Genomic DNA, 23,662 nt, shown 5'->3' with positions numbered 1-23,662 from the left:
TCTGCATTTTAACGCCACTGTCTGGGTTTTAACACCACTGCCTGGGGTTTAACGCCACTGTCTGGGTTTTAACGCCACTGTCTGGGTTTTTACGCCACTGTCTTGGTTTTAACCCCACTGTCTGGGTTTTAACGCCACTGTCTGGGTTTTAACGCCACTGTCTGGGTTTTAACGCCACTGTCTGGGTTTTAACGCCACTGTCTGGGTTTTAACGCCACTGTCTTGGTTTTAACCCCACTGTCTGGGTTTTAACGCCACTGTCTGGGTTTTAACGCCACTGTCTGGGTTTTAATGCCACTGTCTGGGTTTTAACGCCACTGTCTGGGTTTTAACGCCACTGTCTTGGTTTTAACCCCACTGTCTGGGTTTTCACGCCACTGTCTGGGTTTTAACGCCACTGTCTGGGTTTTAACGCCACTGTCTTGGTTTTAACGCCACTGTCTGGGTTTTAACGCCACTGTCTGGGTTTTAACGCCTCTGTCTGGGTTTTAACGCCACTGTCTGGGTTTTAACGCCACTGTCTGGGTTTTAACGCCACTGTCTTGGTTTTAACCCCACTGTCTGGGTTTTAATGCCATTGTCTGGGTTTTAACGCCACTGTCTGGGTTTTAACGCCACTGTCTGGGTTTTAACGCCACTGTCTTGGTTTTAACACCACTGTCTAGGTTTTAACGCCACTGTCTGGGTTTTAACGCCACTGTCTGGGTTTTAACGCCACTGTCTGGGTTTTAACGCCACTGTCTGGGTTTTAACGCCACTGTCTGGGTTTTAACGCCACTGTCTTGGTTTTAACCCCACTGTCTGGGTTTTAATGCCATTGTCTGGGTTTTAACGCCACTGTCTGGGTTTTAACGCCACTGTCTGGGTTTTAACGCCACTGTCTTGGTTTTAACCCCACTGTCTGGGTTTTAATGCCATTGTCTGGGTTTTAAAGCCACCGTCTGGGTTTTAACGCCACTGTCTGTGTTTTAATGCCACTGTCTGCGTTTTAATGCCACTGTCTGGGTTTTAACGCCACTGTCTTGGTTTTAACGCCACTGTCTGGGTTTTAACGTCACTGGCTGGGTTTTAATGCCACTGCCTGAGGTTTAGCGCCACCGTCTGGGTTTTAACGCCACTGTCTGGGTTTTAATGCCACTGTCTGCGTTTTAATGCCACTGTCTGGGTTTTAACGCCCCTGTCTTGGTTTTAACGCCACTGTCTTGGTTTTAACGTCACTGGCTGGGTTTTAACGCCACTGCCTGAGGTTTAGCGCTACTGTCTGGGTTTTAACGCCACTGCCTGGGTTTCTGTAATGTGCTGCTATGCAGTTCTCTCTTGCATTCCCCCTTTCTAACCGCATGTTGTTCAACGTGTAATTCCCCATGCTGGGAGAAATCCATTAATTGTATTCACAACAGTAGTTATGGATTTTTGTTATTTCAAAAACATTTAGTCAGAAAATGTTCTAAATTTTAGAAATGCTACTAAGCAACGCACGATCACGATGCAGTATGATATATTTAGAAAAACGGACGATACGATTATCGTGGAGTGTAACATGGTACTATCCAGTGCATATTATCGCAATGCTTAACTGGAGGCAGTCAATCTTGCTTGTGGTTTACACGTCTCAAAAGACCTGCACAGTGTGAACTGGTGTTGGGCCAAACATCCCAGAATGTGGAAACATTACCTGCGAATTACTCGATTGTGATCACACAGCAGTAGCGGCCGCGTCAATATCACCAACTGCAGGAAAACTTAATAGGACCCTCCTGATGCAAAATAACGTCTCAAGTACTCAGCTAAAAAGAACAACCACGATACACAGACTATGCTATGCCTCCTTTGTGCGAGAGATTTATTCAGTGGCGTTTCTGTCAACACCACGCCGCTTGTAAAAATCGGTCTGTGATTTAACGCCAATAGGGAGACAAAAGCGGCGGAGCGTAGTGCTTGCCACCCACCCCCTCGTGTGCCGTTCCGGCCTTCATAGGTGCTCGCTTACAGAACTTGCCTCAACAGTCTGTTAAGGTTGTATGGGGGATCTTTGTCTTTGTGTAATAAAACCCATTTTTTTCTGGAAGCATCAGTAAAAGTTTTTCTTTTTCAGCATTTTCAAAAGACATTTTGCATCTAGTCCGGAATGTAGACATACGTCACACGCGCGCACTTCACAAAGATGAGCAACACAACACGACGCGTGCATTGCTTTTACGTTCCAGATAAAAAAAAATACGGAATAGTTTATGGGGTTTTTTCAAAGATAAAGGCGCAGCTCTGCAATTGCGTGGTCACCCTACTGCTGGCGGAAAGGCCTCCACTTTGTGTCTCAGTGGAGTCGCTCTCCCATCTGGATGTCTCAGTAGAGACACTCTCCCCCCTCAGAGGATATGTGGCCTACTCTTCCACTCTGATCAGGTGAGATTACTCGCAACCTCTCACGTTCCCGCGATGCAACAATCCACCCAGCCACGTGCACGTGAGTCGATTCCATTGCTCCATTTCCCCTCGGCTGGAAGTCCCCTGTCTGGGACGCGTTCCGTTCCGTGGCTGCCGCTCTGTGCTGAGTCTCGACCGTCGGCCATCGCCGTCCCCTTCCAGCCGTCACGCGCCCTGCACAGCAGCCCCGCCCCCTACTCACGCCTCTTAACTATGACGTCACGCACCTGCCGTGATGCGCCCTGCCCCCCACTCCTCTTAACAGCTGTGACTATGACGTCATGAACCTGCAGCGTTTGCGTTCTCTAATCTACGTGCTCCTCTCTCTGTAATTCCAAGTGTTTTGATATGCGTTCCACACACACACACAGGTATAGTTTATTAATGGGAGTTCTGAATAAGTAATGGAGATAAACCTGCCGACCGGCACGCAGACGCATAACAATGAATATAGCAGCAGGTGATAGGGTAGTGAGGAACAGGGGGGTGGTGCCACTCCCGTTGGAGTAAGGCCGCCTGAGATTGGCTCATTAAAGAACAAGAGATCCAGGAGTTTAAAAGGGGCTGGGCTATGTGCTGCGTAGTCTGTATTCTTTTAAACAAACGCTTCTATGATGAACTCCGAATCTGCTGTTGTCGCTCTGGCGAGCTCTGAGGCAAGCATTGCATCCTCTCCACACGTCTTTGCGCACGCATCAACTTTTGTTCCGTATTTTTTTTATTAATGGCCGCGTCCCTGAACTGTATACCACAGTGGGTAGTGCTGCACGCACTGATTTAAAACTCTCTTCGCGAGTCCCATTGCTACGTGTCTTTTCGTGACCAAATTCATCTTTCCATATGCACTCCTCCTTCCCGCCCGCTCGCCGATCCGCTTCCTCTGATTCAGAAGATTCGCGCTGCCCATGAATGGGTCTGTGCAAGGAGGTGTGAGAGAGAGGGGGAGTGGGGGGGGGGAACGTGTGAAAGAGTCGTACGTACCTGCGTGTTTATGTCGCTGGTTACGATGCATATCAAAGGAAGAAGCCGCTGCCACACATGGCTTGGATTTTGAGAGTCCTCGTAAAGTGGCACAGGGGTGGGGAACCCTTTTTTCTGCCAAGGGCCATTTGGATATTTATAACATCATTCGCGACCATACTAAATTAAATTTATGTTGCTGTGAAAAAAGCTCCTAGATTTATTGTATTTCGAGTCGTGTGGTTGCCTTGACAGGGCCAGACCAAATGATGTTGCGGGCCTTATACAGCCCGCGGACCGGACGTTCCCCACCCCTGTTTACCGGAATCACCATGGACTTCCGTAACAGCCCCTGCCACCAGTACGCCGACTTCCCTGCAGTTGATCCATAATAGAGGTTTGCTTTTTGGTTACATCGCGTAAATAGAAATGTGTCGTTAAACCCGCCAATTGGCAACTAGTTCAGTACTAACCGGTGTGTTCGAGAGTAACCCCAAAACATTTACAAATGGAGTGCTGTGGCGTTTCGCCGGTTATTTGAACAACCAGCCTCGTCAGGTGACAGAGTTGTGGAGAAATCCTCCTGTTTCAGTCTTAGAGGGGGTGAATGTGATGTCGTTACTCGTGAGCCAATCAGGTGCGAGGACCAAAGGTACAGGGTTAATGTATAGTCATATAAATGACAATGGATATCTATTATTGGTTGGATTGTTCACAATTAACCAAAATGCATAATGTAAATCATGCATGTTCATTATGTATGCACATGCATGCATGGTGTGCATGCATGGTGTGCACTTTCTACCCTTTTTGTCTATTTACATTGACGCGATTTAACCCAAAACACACCTCTATTATGGATAATATTGGTCGCGAAAGGACCACTACTACTACGTGTTAAACTGACTAATCCCTACAATCGATCATTCTGTGTACCCGCGAGGGATGTCGAAGCACAGACGAGAGCTCAGGTTAATTAGCAATCAACCCCTCCGCGAGCTGCATCATTATCCGTTTTGCAGCTGGGGGTATTTTGGTTATTTATTTATATATATTTTACTGCCCCCGTGTCTGGCACTGGTTTTGAACTTGGAACTACGCTTTATTGCAGTCGTGGGGCTAATCTGCTTTACAATATGCCGAGCACCTGTGATATCGAGCACACCGACAGGTGGGTGGGTCACGACTCATCACAATCCCTGCCTCACCAATGTGCAATTTCACCGCTGACTCAGGAATGCCCAGGCTTGTCAATAACTGTGCTTAGACATACCTGACAGTAGAGAGAGTCTCCACTAAGACACCCAGAGGGGAAAGAGAGTCACTGAGTCACCCAGAGGGGAGAGAGTCTCTACTGAGACACCCAGAGGGGAGAGAGTCTCACTGAGACCCCCAGAGGGGAGAGAGTCTCACTGAGACCCCCAGAGGGGAGAGAGTCTCACTGAGACCCCCAGAGAGGAGAGAGTCTCACTGAGACACCCAGAGGGGAGAGAGTCTCACTGAGAAACCCAGAGGGGAGAGATTCTCTACTGAGACACCCAAAGGGGAGAGAGTCTCTACTGAGACACCCAAAGGGGAGAGAGTATCTACTGATACCCCCAGAGGGGAGAGAGTCTCCACTGAGACACACACAGGGGATGGTGTCTTTACTACTGACCAGTGTGGTGGTAGTGGGGGGGCTCGCTGTTGAGATGTCCAACAGCAAATGTTAAAGGGTACATGTGAATATACTTCGCCATATGACACCATCTCCTTATCTCGATTCATAAAGGGTGACAGATAAAGCAAAATGAATCACAGATAAATAAGAGATAGGGCAGAGACAAATTTAGCTCGAGATAAAGATGAGTCAGGTGGAGATATACGAGAGTTTAGAGATATGGACCGGACAGGTAAAGATTAAAGGTCACGTGTAGAGCGAGTGTGATGTCACATTGCCCAGCGATATTGGGAAATCATCACTGCGATGCCACCTGACCCGCCAGCACACAACAATTTCATTTGAAGGCCAAACCACAAGCAGAGCATAAGGAGTCTGGCTTCGTGCATTCCTCATAAGTGGCGATAAAACGTAGGCAGTGGCGTTAACACTCAGACAGGGGCGTTAAACCTCAGGCAGTGACGTTAAAACCCAGACAGTGACGTTAAATCCCAGCCAGTGGCGCTAACACCTACATAGTGGTGTTAAAACCCTGGCAGTGGCGTTACAACCCAGGCCGTAGCATTACAACCCAGACAGTGGCGTTAAAACGCAGACAGTGACGTTCAAACTCAGACAGTGGCGTTAAAACCCAGACAGTGGTGTTAAAACCCAGGCAGTGGCGTTACAACCCAGGCAGTGGCGTTAAAACCCAGACAGTGTCGTTAAAACCCAGGCAGTGGCGTTAAAACCCAGGCAGTGGCGTTAAAACCCAGACAATGGTGTTAAAACCCAGACAGTGGCGTTGAATCCCAGGCAGTGGCGTTAAAACTCAGACAGTGGCGTTAAAACCCAGACAGTGGCGTTAAAACCCAGACAGTGGCGTTAAAACCCAGGCAGTGGCGTTAAAACCCAGACAGTGTCGTTAAACCCAGACAGTGGCGTTAAAACCCAGACAGTGTCGTTAAAACCCAGGCAGTGGCGTTAAAACCCAGACAGTGTCGTTAAACCCAGACAGTGGCGTTAAAACCCAGACAGTGTCGTTAAAACCCAGACAGTGGCGTTACAACCCAGGCAGTGGCGTTAAAACCCAGACAGTGTCGTTAAAACCCAGGCAGTGACGTTAAAACCCAGGCAGTGGCGTTAAAACCCAGACAATGGCGTTAAAACCCAGACAGTGGCGTTAAAACCCAGGCAGTGGCGTTAAAACCCAGACAGTGGCGTTAAAACCCAGACAGTGGCGTTAAAACCCAGACAGTGGCGTTAAAACCCAGGCAGTGGCATTAAAACCCAGACAGTGTCGTTAAACCCAGACAGTGGCGTTAAAACCCAGACAGTGTCGTTAAAACCCAGGCAGTGGCGTTAAAACCCAGACAGTGTCGTTAAACCCAGACAGTGGCGTTAAAACCCAGACAGTGTCGTTAAAACCCAGACAGTGGCGTTAAAACCCAGGCAGTGGCGTTAAAACCCAGACAGTGGCGTTAAAACCCAGGCAGTGGCATTGCAACCCAGGCAGTGGTGCTAAATCCCAAGCCAGTTGTGTTTAAACAAGGCAATACTGTAAAGGTGCAGTCGTGAAATTCCCTGTTCACGCTACTGTCGGCAGAAGGGCCCCCACTAGAAGGTGCCCAATCTACCACACTGGGCAGACGTCTAGGAAGGAGCGGGCCTACCCAAAATCAAAAGACTTGCACCACTGGGTCGTAATTCCGCTCCATCGTCCGACTGTAACACCGCCATGGTGAACACAACAGTTACAACTTGTCCACAAATCCAACTTTCATCCGAAAGCAAAGAGTGTTCATAGACATCAGCACCATTACGAAAACTGACCAACAACGACAAAGATCCACCCTTATAACTGTTGGGGCAAGTGCTGTTAGCGAGCACCTATGAAGGCCGGCATGGCACAGGAGGGGGAGGGGGCGCAGCACCACACCCGGCCGTCTTTGTCGCTCCAGTGGCGATGTTTACACACCGCACCAGGTACTCACTTGAGTCGCTCTAGGGTAGGCCCAGGTCCGGTTCATATAATCGTCGTTGTTGTTGGTCGTGAGCGGGAAAGAACCTGGGTCGCCAGTTTTGTACTTCAGTGCGCTTACCGCTACACTCCCTCTCCCTAACCACAACACAGAAACAAAGGTCCTCCGTATAGCCTTAACAGACTGTTGGGGCAAGTGCTGTTAGCTAGCACCTTTTCAGGCCCGTACGATCCATGCAGGGTTGGTCACAAAATATGACTGAAATAACAACAATTTAATGATAAATGTTTAAAATTGTTGAGACCGATCAATTCAATGGGTGCTTAGTAAAATGTTTTCTCTGGTGTTTTACATCGTCAGTGTTTTTTGACATCATCATCATTTTCTGACAGTGCGCGTGTTACATACCATTACGGATTGTAAAGTTTTAATCATTGGGATGGTTATGGAAGGGACTACCTTGAGTAAAATGGACCGTGCAGCCATCAATCCAAGCAACCAAAGTAACTAAATAAACGATTCAACGTGAATCTGAAATGCTGTTGAACATTTGTGGGAGACATATATGGCGGTAATTGTCATGTTGTTAAAAATATTTTTTGTAATCGCGAACACGAGGGGGTGGGCGGCCTGCATCACCCCCGGCCCCCTTTGTCTCCCTAGTGCTAACATTACCGGTTACTCAATTAGGGCTGAGTTCGACCTAGGGATATCCCATTATTAGTTGAGTTTATTTTTTATTTATTGTTACCAGGTAAGGCCCACTGAGCTGTATAGCTCTTTTTCAGAAGCGACCTCGCCACAAATGATAGCTGAACGGAAGTGGCTTATCATGTGGAAATTTATAGAAACCAAATACTCTTAACGAGTGTTTTTAACTGTGGAGGGGAAAACTGGAGACAAATCAACGCGACCATGGGGAGAGAGACACGCAAACTCCATTTATACAGGCGTCAGGGTCGGGATCAAACCCACGACCTCCTGCATACCAGGCGAAAAGTGGTGATCCACCAGGCGAGGTATTTAACATCTAAATCGCCACTGATGTCAGCTGTGCCAGGGAAGTAAACCCAGGTTACTCGGTTCGTAGGGCAACGTTGCTAATTACTGCGCCACTGCTCCTCCATTATATCGCACAAATTGACTGATTAGAAGTCAAAGGTCCCCCGTATAGCCTTGAACAGACGCTTGAAGTACGTGCTGTTCGCGGGTAGCATCTTTGAAGGCCGACACGGCTGCACGAGGAGGTGGAGGGCCAGCACCACGCCCAGATGCCTTTGTCTCCCGGTGCTGATGTTTGCACACCACACCAGGTGCTAACTTAAGGCTGAGTTGACCTAGGGGGAGGGCTATTACAAAGACAAGCGCACACGGGCAATGATCCACCTACGCATTCACCTATCATATCCCTTGCACAAACATGCATACAAACACACATACAACACATATTACACATACACGCATATCACACGTACACACATATCTCTAAAACACGCGCAAACACAGACTTATAAAACCTCTCTCGCACACAAATACCACACTCTCAGTTCTCATATCTACAAACGCACACACAAACTTATCACACACACCTGTAACATTATACACACACGCAATCTCCGTGCACGTACAAACATCATAAACACACACCAACAAAGGTGCCTGTGCCAGGCTAGGTGCACGTAACGGCCGTGGATCAAAACCCGCCAACAACAAGTCCCAATAACAGGTTGGGACACCCGTTTAGAGTGCTGTATTTGTCTGCCATAAATGTCCACGTGATGACGATAAGCCACTTTGTTGAGCTATCATTTGGGCCAGGTCGCTTCTGAAAAGGAACGACATAAATCAGTGCGCCTTACCTGGTAAACTAGAAACAAAGTTTAGTTTAAAAGTGGCGGGGACGTCACCAAAGCTTGGCGTACCTTGAGGCCACGTGAAGTGCCGAAGGCTCGCTGCTGACAGGTCACGGGACAGTCCCTGCAGGTGCCATGGGTTGATCGAGATGCCCGGCATTTTCACCAGCTGTGCGCCCTACTGCGAGGGACTGGTGAATCAATCCATCAAACATATACAGATCCACACACATACAGATCCACACACATACAGATCCACACACATACAGATCCACATAAACACACACAGATCCACACACACACACAGATCCACACACACACAGATCCACACACACACAGAACCACACACACACACACAGATCCACACACACACACAGATCCACACACACACAGATCCACACACACACACACAGATCCACACACACACACACACAGATCCACACACACAGATATGTACAAAGACAAATATCCACGTTATAGCCTCAACAGACTGTAGGGGCAAGTGCTGTGAGCGAGCACCTTTGAAGGTCGGAACGGCACGCGAGGGGGTGGGTGGCTAGCACTACGCCCGACCGCCTTTGTCTCCCTAGTGGCGATGTTTACACGCCGCACCAGGTACTCATTGGATGCTGAGTCGACCTAGGGGAGGCCCAAGACTGGTTCAGATAATCGTCACTGGTATTGGTCGTGAGCGGGAATCGAACCCGGGTCGCCGCGCACATACATATAGAGACGCAACCATGCACAAGTATAAGGATCATATAAAATATGTTAACCCTTTGTTACCTCGCTTTGTGTAGAGTTCAGTGCCCTCTTACCACGGTTACTGGAAGCCACGCGGAGTTAAAGAGTTGATGGCAGTAATGCTCGAGTGATTACAGGCGATTGTCTTCGATTGTCTTAGAGGGCTGCGATGCTCCAACGCAGCTGGTGTCGAGATCCAAGGCCATAGACGCACCTATGAAGCCATAACCCCAGAACGGCAGATAAGGAACTCTGCTCATAAAAGATAACGTGATTGCTGTGAATTCTGCGGGTTTTTTTACGTTTGTCAATTTGTGTTATGCATATTTATTTTTGGGTGTGTGTGTAGATGTCTGTATGTGTGTGTGTGTTCACATATTCACATACACACACAAACGTCTACACCTGTGGGTGAGCGGTAGTGCAGCGAGTAGCGCGTTCCACAACTCACCTGACAACCGAGTTCGATTGCCGTTCATGTCCAATGCCAGTGATGATTATTTGAAGCAGTCCCGGGCTTCACCTAGGTCAACTCAGCCTCAAATGAGTACCTGGGAGACAAAGGAGGTCGGGCGTGGTGCTGGCCACCTACCCCATCTTGTGCTGTGAGGGTCTTCGTATGTGCGGGCTCAGAGCACTTGGCCCTACAGCATGTGAAGGCTATACGGGGGATATTTGCCTTTGTTGCGTGTGCAAGGTGGCACAGCTGCGAGCCAGGTAGAGCAATCAGAATGTTACGAGTTCAAATCCTGGTTTGTGGTTGACTCAGCCCATAATCTCTCTGGGGTGGATACAATTAGTACCACTTTGTGGAAAAGTCATTTGTGGTTGCATTGGTGATATACTCACCCTTGTCATAGTGATGTGGAATGTCCACCATTGTCTCAGCATCACTGTGAACAGGAGGCGAGCAGCATTCCCCCAACGCTCGTCGAGCACTTAGAGATCACTGACTTTTTTCTGACAGCGGGGAGCACAGGTCCACCAATCAGAATCAGAATATGTATTTGTGCTGGAGGAAATCCGATGAACTATGCAGCTTTTTTCACATATTTCCAGTCAAATCAAGGCACCTGGGTCTCACCTGTGACCTCCTGTCAGCAGCGACCCTTCCACGCTTAGCTCGATACCCTCGGCGTGCACATAGCCTGGCACAAGCGATGTAGTGATGTCACCGACACTTAGTGGCGATTGGCGGCTGTGTTGCTGTTGTTGTGTGGGGATCGGTGGTTTAGTCGGTAGCGCACTCCACTATGAACTCAACTACCTGAGCTTGATTCCTGGCCACAGACAACATCAGTGCTGGCATCAAAACCGGTCCTGGCCCTTCCCTAGGTCAACTCAGCATTAAACGAGTACCCTGTGCCGTTTGTAAACATCAGCACTGGGGGTTTTGCTGGCCGCACCACTACCATCTCTCCCTTATTAGGTGCTCACTAACAGTACTTGTCCCAACAATTGTTATGGCGACGTGTGGGAGCTTTGTCTTAGTTTGCACATGTGTATGTAAGTGTGTTAATTGTGTGTCATTCAGGTGGTGCATCGGTCAGTCATCTCAGTCAACCCATGGCAGCTGAGTCTGTCTCGTGACCTCCTGCCAGCAGGCGTTCGACAGTTGACGTGGCCTTAAAGTTCACCTAAGCTGGCACAAGTGCCGTGGTGACGTCACCGCCACTTGGTAGCGAATTTCGGCTGTTGTTGTTGTGTGTCATCACAAAACGACAGGGAGTGTCTGATGGAAAGTCTGGCCCCTGTCCGTGGCAATGTGGAATTGCTGTTGGCATTCTTTCGGCTGCCAATGTCAATGAGTTCCATCCCATTGCTCGTTGACGCACGGATGACCTCTTTGCCTCGCCCCTTGAAGTTGTGACGAGCAACGCTGCCCTTGGCACAACGTGAATCTCACGTTCGGTCGATCCCAGGTGGACGAGAGCCAGGCTTTCGTGCCAGGGCTGTGGGACTGTATGCTCTAACCACCGCGTGTCCCGCCACACGAATGAGGAGTGGCAGCAGGTGAGGAGGTGCAGTACCATTATCACAATAATTGCCTTTCACCCAAGTGAGCCCCATCAAAGCCCGTAGACTCACTACTTTTTGTTCTTTCAGGAGAGATCTGCAGCCATTGGGATGTTTAGTTTCAATTCCACTCGCGAGCGTTTGGCCTTTGATATTGTGGCAGGAAAGCTGGAGAAGTCGGAGCCAACCCCACCACGTGCACGAAAGGAGACACATGAACCCACTTGCTTTACTGCAAGGTGCAGGCCACGTCATGCCCCTGAGAGAGTTTCAAGCGTGACAGCGCACCGGCGATCGATCCCTCGAGTGATCCGCCTACCCCTTTTGCTCCACGTGTGCACCAACGTCGCATCGCATCCGGGTCGTAACGGTCCGTTCGGAGCACTCGCATGCAAATCCGTTTGCTTCGTTCTGTCCCTGACAGGGCGAGCTCACGTCACAATTACAACATCAACCCAGTAGCTGTGGACTTATCGCAAGCCCGGCAGATAAGCAGTGTAAATTGACCTTCAGTAAGGAAAAGTTGTTTTTAGTTTATTAGGCCAAAAGTCAAACTGCCTCCCTACTCAAGCAAGCAATGCGGCAGTTTCTTATCATCACCGGTGGCCCTGAGCCACCGGTGGAAATTCCACGTGCCCATGCCAGAGGTCAGTCTCTCCGTGCACAGTCATGCCACTCAAGGTGGCCGTGTCACTCGGAGGTCACGAGCGCGGAGTTGCCACCTCTGGGATCCTGAGTTCGGAATCCGGGTGTTGACTGCTGCCCGCGATTAAACTGGGAGCTCTCAAGCACACCGAGTTGTCTCAACCAAGGTTCTGAGAGTTAAAATGAGCACTGTCCTGTGACCAACATCGCTCTGTCTCTTTCTCGTGGCAGTCTCCAATCCTGGTCATCGGCCAGCCCCGCTTGTTAACGCAAGCCCACTCACTCAGTCCAAACGTACGTCTCTCCGTCCTTCTTTGCGTACGTTATCAGCGTTTGTTCCACGTTCTCTGTCAGTATCTCTCCGTGTTTCTGATGCGGCTGTCGAACCGTGTAAAGTGCACTGACTTCGAAATCCCCTTCTTCGGGCACTTTCCCATGCCGTTTTTATTCATGAAATTCATATTCGATCAGCGCGGTTTTTGCTACGTACAGAGAGTATGTTCTCCTATAATGCGGAAGTAGTTGCGTTCCTGAAGAACACCGCGGAATGGAAAAATCTCGTTATAATAAATATTGAAGGTAAAGCACAGTCCGTGATACCACGTGAGATGCGTACGCTGGCTGAACAATGACTGAGGCGCGTGGGCAGCATCTAGAAGCATCCAGCAACATCCCAATGCCTTGCACGATGCTACGCCGAGGCAGCCGTACGCCCGCTTATTTCTGTAATAACAGCCATAGAGGGTTCACGTGGGGATTGGCTTGCCGGTCCTGCTTGTAGCCAATAAGGGTTGAGATAGGGACCATGGCCCATGCGTCATCACGACAGGTCATCAGGAGTGATTGGCCTAGCCATTCGGGGCCCCAGCCAATGGGGAGCCGGATGAGGGGCATGGTCCCGGGATTGACAGGGAACCATCGAGAATGGTCAAAGCTGTCCATGTACGATTGGCTGGGGGAACCACGTGACGAAGGTATTAAGAGCGAGTGGAGGGGAACGATCGAGAGCAGACTGAAACTGACAAGAGCAGGGTCACGCGCGGATGGGGGCTGGGATTGCCACGTGCACGGTGGGGACTTAGTGCGTGGTCTGTCCTCTCTCCGTTGTCTGCCAGCAACGGAGAGTGAGTGAGCAAAGTGTATTGTGGAGTGGAAATAAAAGGACCGATTCCGAATACCGTCTCTGGAAGGATTATTACACTGGTGTCAGAAGTAATTCTGCGACTGTTTGGACGATCGTCAAGATGTCTAAACACCTCAGAAAAAAGAACCTGCCTGTGCCTCTGTCGGAGGAAGAGGCCGAGACGGAGGAAGATGAGTTGTTGGGAGCTACAGCCCTGGTGCCGCCGACTGACGACGCTCGCCTCGACGCCTCTCAGCGTCGACCGCGGGAAGATGCGACCACCGCAGGACCGAGAGACGAATGGCGGCTGATGGCGGAGCAGATTGAGTCGTTGCGCGCAATTCTGCTAAGCCTGGTGACCGCGGTGGCGTCCTCACCAGCCGTGGGTCGCCAGATCGCCGATCAGCTGGACGCCGCGGGAAGGGGTCCTGCTATGGAAGCGGGACCCGCCATTGCTCCTGCCACGCGGGAGGACGCCGTCGTCTTGGGTGGGGCGGCTGCGCCGGAGTCGTCGGCCGCCATTTTGGGCGAACCTGCTACCACGCGGCCGCCGGACGCCATTTTGTCTGCACCGAGCGGAGAGCGGGAACGGCGGCCGGAGACGCCCGCGGCACGCGCCTGCCACCGCGGACATCGCCTTCCACAAATAAAAGAATTTATCGCCGGGGGCGATTGGAGTGCTTTTACGTGGCGCTTCGAGTCGGCTTTTAGATCTGTCAACTGGATGGAGGAAGAAGCGCTGGGAGCGCTACCTACGCTGCTCGATGATGTGTCTCTGGGAGTCTTCCGCTCCATTCCGGCGTCCAAGAAGAAGACACTGCAGGATGCGTTCACAGAGATGGCGGAATTTTATGACCCGCCGACATCGGCCACCAGAAAATTTATGTCGCGTCGCCGGGCACCGGAGGAATCGCCGTTGGCCTATCGGGGGGCGTTGATGGCAATGGCCATGGCCGCCTACCCCGACGCAACGGCCGAGCATTTGGATCCACTCATCCTTTCCCGCATGCTGGAGTTGTCTTAGGAGCTCAACATCTCTCTACCAGTGTGCGGCCACGAACCGCTTTCATCGCGGTGGGTGGCGCGCTGCCTGGACGCTAAGTTTAATCTCAAGCGGTGGGACCAGATGGCGGCGTGGATGGGGAAACCCGAGATCGACGGGCCGCCTCTGGGGTGGTCTCCGCGACTGGTTGTCCACTGCTCCGACGACTCGGGCGACGACGACATGCTGGCTGCTGCTGTCCCGCGTAGGATTCCGGGCCGGCGGCTGCGCGACCAGCGGGACGACTACACGGCCCGACCGCGTGCGAGGGCCGGGTCGTCCGACCACCGGCCGACGTCGGCCGCGTGTTTTAAGTGCGGCAGACGGGGCCACTTCGCCCGTGACTGCCGCTGCCGACCTCTGCTGTCGCCTCCTCCGCCAAGGGGACATCCATCTCCTCTACCTGCCGCGGAACTGCAACAACCTCGGGCGAGTCGGCACAAATCGGACACCCGGCAGGTCGTGTCACATCACTCATCCACTCGCACTCATTCTTACACTCCTAAGGCCCATTTTACTTCTCCTGCTCCATTGACACGCTCTGCTACACAGTGGAAGAAATTGGCTCGCAGGATTGTGGCTGCGGCGTCGGGCTCGTCGACGGTACGTGGTACCATCGACGGCGTTGACGTCCGTATCTTGGTGGACACTGGCGCATCGGCTACCATAATTTCGGATGTAATTTTTCATTTGTTGTCCATTCCTGCGTCGAGAATACGCAAGGTTAATGATGCGTGTGTTGCAGCCAATGGGGGGAGCATGGGTATCTGCGGACAGGTGGATGTGCGCATCGCTATCGGAAATATTACCGCCGCAGGACCTGTGTTAATTTCTCGCTCGCTAGCTGTTCCATGCTTGTTGGGGACGGATTTCCTGCGCCGGATGCCGTTGCGAATACGGGTCGACCAGGACTGTTTGGAAATGCCGGGGGGTCGTAGGATGGCGTTCCTGCCTTCCCTGCTGGCCAAGGCGCCTACAGGTAACGCAGTTACTGCTGTAGTTGCGGCTACGGTGGAAGTTCCATCGGGAGCGCAAATGCTCATTCCGCTACGTTACCGAAAACCGCTTCAAATGGGAAGGGGTGCGAAAGGCGTGCTATTATCCCCATCGAATTCCGTATCGAAATCTTTTTCTTTGGCGGCGGCACAAACGATTGTGCGCCCAGGTCAGGCACCTTTCATACAGGTTTTGAATGGGGGACCTGATCGCGTTGTTGTTCCGGAGGGAACGGTGCTGGCTCACGCCACTACCGATTTCGCCTCTTGTGAAAAACCGCCGCGCGCTCGGATGCCTGCTGATGGGTCTCCGCATGATCGTTCACAAGAACGTTGGATCGCGGATTTATGCGGAGAGAATTCTTCCTTGTCAAATGAACATAGGAACGCCTTGCGTTCGCTCTTGCTGCAGTACGCTGATGTGTTCAGCAGGAATGATTTGGACCTCGGACGCACATCGCTTTTGTCGCACCATATTGAAACCGGTGCATCGCCACCTGTCTGTATGCACCCTCACCACATGAGCCCGGCGGAAAGGGAACACGTGCATGGGGCGGTAGATGAATTGCTGGCGGCGGATATTATCTCGCCATCCAATAGTCCTTGGGGCGCGCCCGTCGTTTTGGTTAAGAAAAAAGATGGTGGTACGAGGTTTTGCGTTGATTTCCGCCGGTTGAACAAAATCTCGGTAGCGGACGCGTACCCCTTACCGAGGATGGATGACTCATTGGATGCTTTATCGGGTGCTAAATTCTTTTCCACCCTTGACCTGTCCTCGGGCTTCTGGCAGCTTCCCCTCGATGACGAGTCAAAACCCAAAACGGCATTCCGCACGCCGCAAGGCCTCTTTGAATTTAATCGGTTGCCGATGGGCCTGAACGCGGCTCCGACCACGTTTCAGCGGCTCATGGAATTGGTGTTGGCGGGACTGCAGTGGGAAACGTGCCTCATATATCTAGACGATATAATTGTCTTTAGCCGCACGTTCGAGGAACACCTCCAACGCCTTGAGACAGTTTTTCAAAGAATGCGTGCGGCTGACCTTAAGTTTAAACCGAGGAAATGCCACCTCCTGCAACACTCCGTCCGTTACCTGGGTCATATTGTTAGTTCGGATGGCATATCCACTGACCCTCTGAAAACGAAGTGTGTACGTGAGTGGCCCACACCCACTTCAGTGGGTGATGTTCGGTGGTTTATTGGATTCGCTTCCTATTATCGCCGCTTCGTTAAGAACTTTGCGACGTTGGCAAAACCATTACACGTTCTGACTGGCAAAAATCAAAGGTTTAAATGGGGGGCGGAGGAAGAAAGTTCCTTTATGGCACTTCAGGACCACCTCGCCACGGCGCCTACGTTAGATTACCCAGATTTTTCACAGCCGTTCATCCTTGATACGGATGCTAGTGATATCGGCATTGGGGCCGTTTTGTCGCAACGTAAGGATGGGGTTGAGAGAGTGGTGGCGTATGGCAGCAGGGTTCTGTCCCCTGCGGAAACGCGATATTGCGTGACAAGGCGGGAACTTTTGGCAATTGTCCATTTTGTTCGATTTTACCGACCGTACCTGTATGGACGGAAATTCCTGGTCCGCACTGATCATGCGGCTTTGCAATATTCCCTCAAATTGGATCAGCCGTCAGGCCAATTGGCCCGGTGGTTGGAATCGTTACAGGAATTTTCCTTCGATATAACGTACCGAAAGGGAGCCCGTCATGCAAACGCTGATGCGCTCTCAAGGCTGCCGCCAGTTCCTCCGTGCACTTGCCTGACGGGCACGCACCGCTGCGCCGCACCGCCCACGTCGCCCTGCCCGGTTATGGGGGCGATAGCGAATGAGGACGACGCAGGAACGAAAGCGAAGGAGGAGGACCAGCAGGTGTCGGTGGACACCGATGACACCTTACGGCTGCCGCACGCGGTCTGGTTTCGCGAGCAGGAGGCCGATGCCTCGCTGTCTCCACTACGTAAATTGGTTGGGAAACAGAAATCGCAATTGGCGGGCTGGAAGTGGCAGATGTTCCGGGGTAAGTCGGGATTGCTAATGTGTACCGACGGGGTGTCTGACCGACCACGCTTGGTGGTGCCTACTTCGCTTCGCTACGACCTGCTCCGTGCTCTGCATGCTGATAAGTTGATGCACCTTGGCGTCCAAAAGACTGTGGCCGCGATGCAAAAGGATTTTTTCTGGGCCGGTATGACGGCGGACATCAATGATTTTGTCCGCTCGTGCCTTGACTGTGCGAAAAGGAAGCCGCCTCGGAACCACTATGTACCACCGTTGCGTTCCATTGAAGTGTCCCGTATTAACGAATTAGTGGCTCTCGACATTCTGGGGCCGTTTCCCCCGTCGGCTAGGGGCAATAAATACCTTCTGGTCGGGGTGGAATATTTTTCTCGATGGCCGATGGCCTGGCCTCTGCCCGACCAAATGGCAGCGTCCATCACCGACGCTTTCTTGAACAGGTATGTCATGGACAAGGGGGCACCTGAAAAGCTGCTCACAGATCAAGGCCGGAATTTCTCCTCTAAATTGCTTAAGGAAGTTTGTGACGTGCTGGGTACAAAGAAAGTTCGCACCTCCCCATACCAACCACAAACAGATGGTATGGTGGAACGATTCAACCGTACCCTTTCCGCTATGTTTTGTCACACGGTCAGTGAAAAGCAAACCGATTGGGACTTGCACATACCAGGCGTCTTGGCGGCATACCGCATGGTTCCGCACACGTCCACGGGATACTCACCGTTTTTTTTGATGTATGGCCGTGAAAATGTTCCACCCATCGATGTGCAACTGGGTACGCCGAGTAAACAACCGTCCCACTCCCTGCCTGACCACGTGCGTGACTCGCTTGAACGAGTAACGGAAGCGCGAGAGGCTGCCCGGTGTGCGACGGCCCGTGCTCAGGCAAGGAACGAATGGTACGCGCGTCGATCGCATACTCGCATGCCTTGGTCATTGGGAGACCTGGCGTGGCTCCACTGCCCCCAGGTACCGGCGGGCACATCCCCTAAACTGCACAGGCCATGGCGGGGGCCTGTGACGCTCGTAGACGTTCGGAACTCGCAAAGTATCCGCGTTCAATACGGCAAACGTCGGTGGTATGTTCATTCCTCGCGACTTAAACCCTATGTTGACGCGCGTGTCGGTCCTTCATCCCCAATAGCTGACCTGCCGGGTTCTGCTGGGCCGACTACGCCGCTTGACACGCCCGTTGATCCCAGGGGGGACTGTGTTGTGCCTCCTGCAGATGAACAGGTTCTGAGGGCTGAGGAAGCCCCCGCTGCCCCCCCTCCAATGGGGCCCGCCCTGGACGTGACCAAGCACCAACAACCGACTTCTTCTTCGAGCCTGCCACCTCCTGTCCATCCGGAAGCAAAGCGACCTTGCGCTGGGAGCGGAGAGGGTCCCGCGTCGCGTACGCGGTCGAAATCTCTTGCGTTTCGTTAACGTTTGATCGTTTCGCTGATCCCTGTCGTTACCGCGCTACAGGGGCGCCCTAATGTATGTTGTGATTTTTTTTTATTATTATGGGTGACTGTTTTAAATGTTGTTAGGCGCGGGAACGCCGGTTCACCCTTAAATTGTTAAACGCACCTTGGTGCCCTAATAAGATGTTGCGGAATTGGTTCTTCACCCTTTTCCCAGCCGAGACGGCTAAATTTTTTTCACCGGGGGGGGGGGTGATGTAATAACAGCCATAGAGGGTTCACGTGGGGATTGGCTTGCCGGTCCTGCTTGTAGCCAATAAGGGTTGAGATAGGGACCATGGCCCATGCGTCATCACGACAGGTCATCAGGAGTGATTGGCCTAGCCCAGGGGTCGGCAACCTGCGGCTCCGGAGCCGCATGCGGCTCTTTTGAACCTTGACCGCGGCTCCGGGGCGGATGCTAGCGAGTGGAGGAGGCGCACTGTGACACCTGCTCTGGCGTTGCCGCTGCTGACAGGTCGCCGCTCCGCTCCACACTGCCCGCCCGGTGACAGGCAATAACGTTGCCGTTGCTTTGTCACATGTTTGGAAGAAGTAAAAACCTTCCTGGGCAGCAAAGAGCTCACCTTTGCTGAGCTGGAACAGCCAGAGTGGCTGGAAAAATTACATTTTATGGTAGACATGACAGCACATCTAAACACGCTAAATACAACCCTTCAGGGGAAAGGAGGCACAGCCCTGCACATGCTGGAGGAGGTTTTGGCATTCGAGCGCAAGTTGACAGTGTTTGTCAAAGATTTACAGAGAGGTACACTGTCTCACTTTCCCTCTTTGAGAGAGTTCAAACAAAGTCATGATACGATAAATTTGGAATATTTCAAGTCTGCAATCACCACAATGCAAAGTTCGTTTGGGAAACGATTCTGTGAGTTCAGAGAGGAAAAAACGACATTATCCTTCCCTGTCACTCCCCTGGCGATCGATCCATCCCTATTGAATATGACTGCATTTGCAGGTGTAAGTCAACCTGATCTTGAGATGGAACTGGCCGATATAGCCGACAAAGATATATGGGTGTCCAAGTTCAAATGCTTGACCGCTACTCTTGAGGATGTTGCCCGTCAGAAGGCCATTCTGGCTCAGAATCATAAATGGAGTGATATTGAAAACCTTCCCAAACAGGACAAACTTGTATTCGAAACATGGAATGCCATCCCCAACACTTATATAAACATGAAAAAGTATGCATTTGGAGTCCTGTCGATCTTCGGCTCCACATATGTATGTGAGCAGGTCTTCTCCAACATGAACTATATTAAAAACAAACATCGATCACGCCTCACAGATGACAGCTTGCAAGCCTGTGTGAAAATGAAGGTGACGTCTTACAGCCCTGATGTGCAGACACTGTGCACTGAGGTTCAGGAGCAAAAATCCCATTAACCAGGTAATTTAGCTATTAATTTGCAAAAATATATTTTACATTGTTAAGTGAAAAAGTCCTTTTTTTATTCAGATTGACAGCTGACTGCACGATCCTGTATATAGCAATAAGGTAAGAAACAATATATGCAGTGTTATATTTGTTTTAAATATTGCAATGGTTTTGCGGCTCCCAGTTTATTTTTTCCTTCGGAAACGGGTCCAAGTGGCTCTTTATGTCTTAAAGGTTGCAGACCCCTGGCCTAGCCATTCGGGGCCCCAGCCAATGGGGAGCCGGATGAGGGGCGTGGTCCCGGGATTGACAGGGAACCATCGAGAATGGTCAAAGCTGTCCATGTACGATTGGCTGGGGGAACCACGTGACGAAGGTATTAAGAGCGAGTGGAGGGGAACGATCGAGAGCAGACTGAAACTGACAAGAGCAGGGTCACGCGCTGATGGGGGCTGGGATTGCCACGTGCGCGGTGGGGACTTAGTGCGTGGTCTGTCCTCTCTCCGTTGTCTGCCAGCAACGGAGAGTGAGTGAGCAAAGTGTATTGTGGAGTGGAAATAAAAGGACCGATTCCGAATACCGTCTCTGGAAGGATTATTACATTTCTACTCGCGCGGCGTAGTTCCGTTCACTAGATCGATAGGTATCTTTGTGATGTTATGGGCCTCAGGGTCTCCATATGAGTCTATAGGTTTCTTTGTAAATATATGGATCCCTGGGTCTCTGTGTGAGTCTGTGTGTCTCTGTGTGAGTTTGTGGGTATTTTGCAGAGGTGTGGACTCGAGTCATGTGACTTGGACTCGAGTCAGACTCGAGTCATGAATTTGATGACTTGCGACTCGACTTGGACTTGCATAACAATGACTTTGTCCCACCTATGAGATGTGGACTCGAGTCATGTGACTTGGACTCGAGTCAGACTCGAGTCATGAATTTGATGACTTGCGACTCGACTTGGACTTGCATAACAATGACTTTGTCCCACCTCTGGTATTTTGTGAGTGTGTGGGTCTCCGTGTGCGTCCATTGGTATCTGTGTTAGTCTGTGGGTCTCCGTGTGACTCCATGGGTCTCTGGGTGTGTGGGTCTGTGTGAGTGTGGGTCTGTGTGAGTGTGGGTCTGTGAGTGTGGGTCTGTGAATGTGGGCCTGTGCGTGTGGGTCTGTGAGTGTGGGCCTGTGTGTGTGGGTCTGTGTGTGTGGGTCTGTGAGTGTGGGTCTGTGTGTGTGGGTCTGTGTGTGTGGGTCTGTCTGAGTGTGGGTCTGTGAGTGTTGATCTGTGTGAGTGTGGGTCTGTGAGTGTGGGTCTGTGTGAGTGTGGGTCTGTGTGTGTGGGTCTGTGAGTGTGGGTCTGTGTGTGTGGGTCTGTGAGTGTGGGTCTGTGTGTGTGGGTCTGTGAGTGTGGGTCTGTGTGTGTGGGTCTGTGAGTGTGAGTCTGTGTGTGTGGGTCTGTGAGTGTGGGTCTGTGAGTGTGGGTCTGTGTGTGTGGGTCTGTGTGTGTGGGTCTGTGAGTGTGGGTCTGTGTGTGTGGGTCTGTGAGTGTGGGTCTGTGTGTGTGGGTCTGTGAGTGTGGGTCTGTGTGTGTGGGTCTGTGAGTGTGGGTCTGTGTGTGTGGGTCTGTGAGTGTGGGTCTGTGAGTGTTGATCTGTGTGAGTGTGGGTCTGTGAGTGTGGGTCTGTGTGTGTGGGTCTGTGTGTGTGGGTCTGTGAGTGTGGGTCTGTGTGTGTGGGTCTGTGAGTGTGGGTCTGTGTGTGTGGGCCTGTGAGTGTGGGTCTGTGTGTGTGGGTCTTTGAGTGTGGGTATGTGTGTGTGGGTCTGTGAGTGTGGGTCTGTGTGTGTGGGTCTGTGAGTGTGGGTCTGTGTGTGTGGGTCTGTGAGTGTGGGTCTGTGTGTGTGGGTCTGTGAGTGTGGGTCTGTGTGTGTGTGGCGAGTTTAAGGGCCCCGTCTCGACTCGGAGTCCTAGGCCAGGAGTCCCCTCTCGCGCCGGGAGCTCCGCATGTCGCCCCCCCCCCCTCCGGCCGCTTTCTGCTGCTCCCTTTCCCACTCCCGCTACTCGTGTTTGTTAAATATTAGCGCCGCCTGTCAAACGGCCAGAGCGCGTTGTTTGGCAAAACGCACGTTTGAGGTTTGGCTGCGTGGCAATTTTTTGGCTGTTGTATTCGCTGCTGGCTTGGGGCGGGGGAGGGGCTTTTTGGTCTCAAAGAACAAAGGTTCGTTCGCTTGGCCCCTTTGCCAAACTCTTCACCGATTTTATCCCCACCACCATCGGCGTGGAGCTGTTCGGCCCTGCCAGCTGTGCAGATAATTCACTCTCTCCTCCTCCTCCCGCCGCACCAACCCCTGCCCGCCCACCCGCAGTAAGCAGGCGTCAGCACGGACACAAACAGCGCGCAAGGCAAAGGAGGCGGCACCAGCTCGAGGGAGAGTCATCCGACTCGCGATGACTCGGTGGGGGAGAGGTGCGGGGTGGGGAGGTTATTCTTCGTCTCTCGCTCGGAGTCCACAACCGTCCCAGCGGGTTACGGGCTCAAACGATGGGCAGTTTGAGGTCGGTTCTCTTCCTCAAGCTCAGAGCTGGTGGTGGAGATTCCACATTCGTATGACGGGGACACAGCCTCTTGTTGAAAACTCCACCAAGTCGTGCTCACATTTTGGGGCCATCCATAAATGACGTCACGCGATTTTGCCCGATTTTTGCCCCCCCTCCCCCCTCGTCACACGGCGTCACAAAAGTCAGACCCCCCTCAAATATGACGTCACAAAGCTCTGCCCCCCCCCCCAAAAAAAACATAATTCCATTTAGAAAATAAAACATGCTTCAAATCACTTTAAACTATTGTCATTGTAGTGCGTATTTAATGTGGCGCTGCACTCTGATGTTGTAGGAGAAAACGTATTAAAAAGGAGGCGTTGGAAAGCTGAAATTTAGCATACATTCACTTGAAAATACTGAACGTCTAACTAAAACTGCAGATGTTCAGAATATTATATTGAAATTCTCTTATAATTATAAAAAAATTAAAGTAATTATAACTATAAAAACATATTTGAAACTTTGTAGTAGAACGAAGCAAAATGGAGAGTACAATTATAACAATCATATATTCTAATTGGTTCTTTACCCTTCTATCTGGCAACAAAACTGACACCTTTTTACAAGGAGTCATGTTTGCATAGACCGCAATACCTGCAGTCATAATACAAACAAAAGAACATAACTCTGATAATGTGCACTGTCCTTAAAGTTGATTGATCCACACCCGAGACAGCTTTCCTTAGAGCCTAGTCTCATATGGGTTGGACCAGATGACGCCAAAAGGTCCAACCCATATGAGACTAGGCTCTAAGTAAAGCTGTCTCGGGTGTGGATC

General features: G+C 51.3%; 1 long non-coding RNA gene across 1 annotated transcript in view; it reads left to right on the top strand.

Annotated features, from left to right (window-relative positions):
* The window catches only part of LOC144947819 (uncharacterized), a 50,411-nt gene extending 27,664 nt beyond the window's left edge, over positions 1–22,747 (top strand). The window contains exon 3 of the long non-coding RNA XR_013640095.1: positions 22,650–22,747. This is a non-coding gene — a long non-coding RNA (uncharacterized LOC144947819). The remainder of the gene's footprint in view (positions 1–22,649) is intronic.
* The last annotated feature ends 915 nt before the right edge of the window (positions 22,748–23,662 follow it).

The sequence above is a fragment of the Lampetra fluviatilis genome, chromosome 47, assembly GCF_964198595.1.
Source record: "Lampetra fluviatilis chromosome 47, kcLamFluv1.1, whole genome shotgun sequence".
Classification (NCBI taxonomy): domain Eukaryota; kingdom Metazoa; phylum Chordata; class Hyperoartia; order Petromyzontiformes; family Petromyzontidae; genus Lampetra; species Lampetra fluviatilis.
This window is presented reverse-complemented; position numbering and strand designations above follow the sequence as displayed.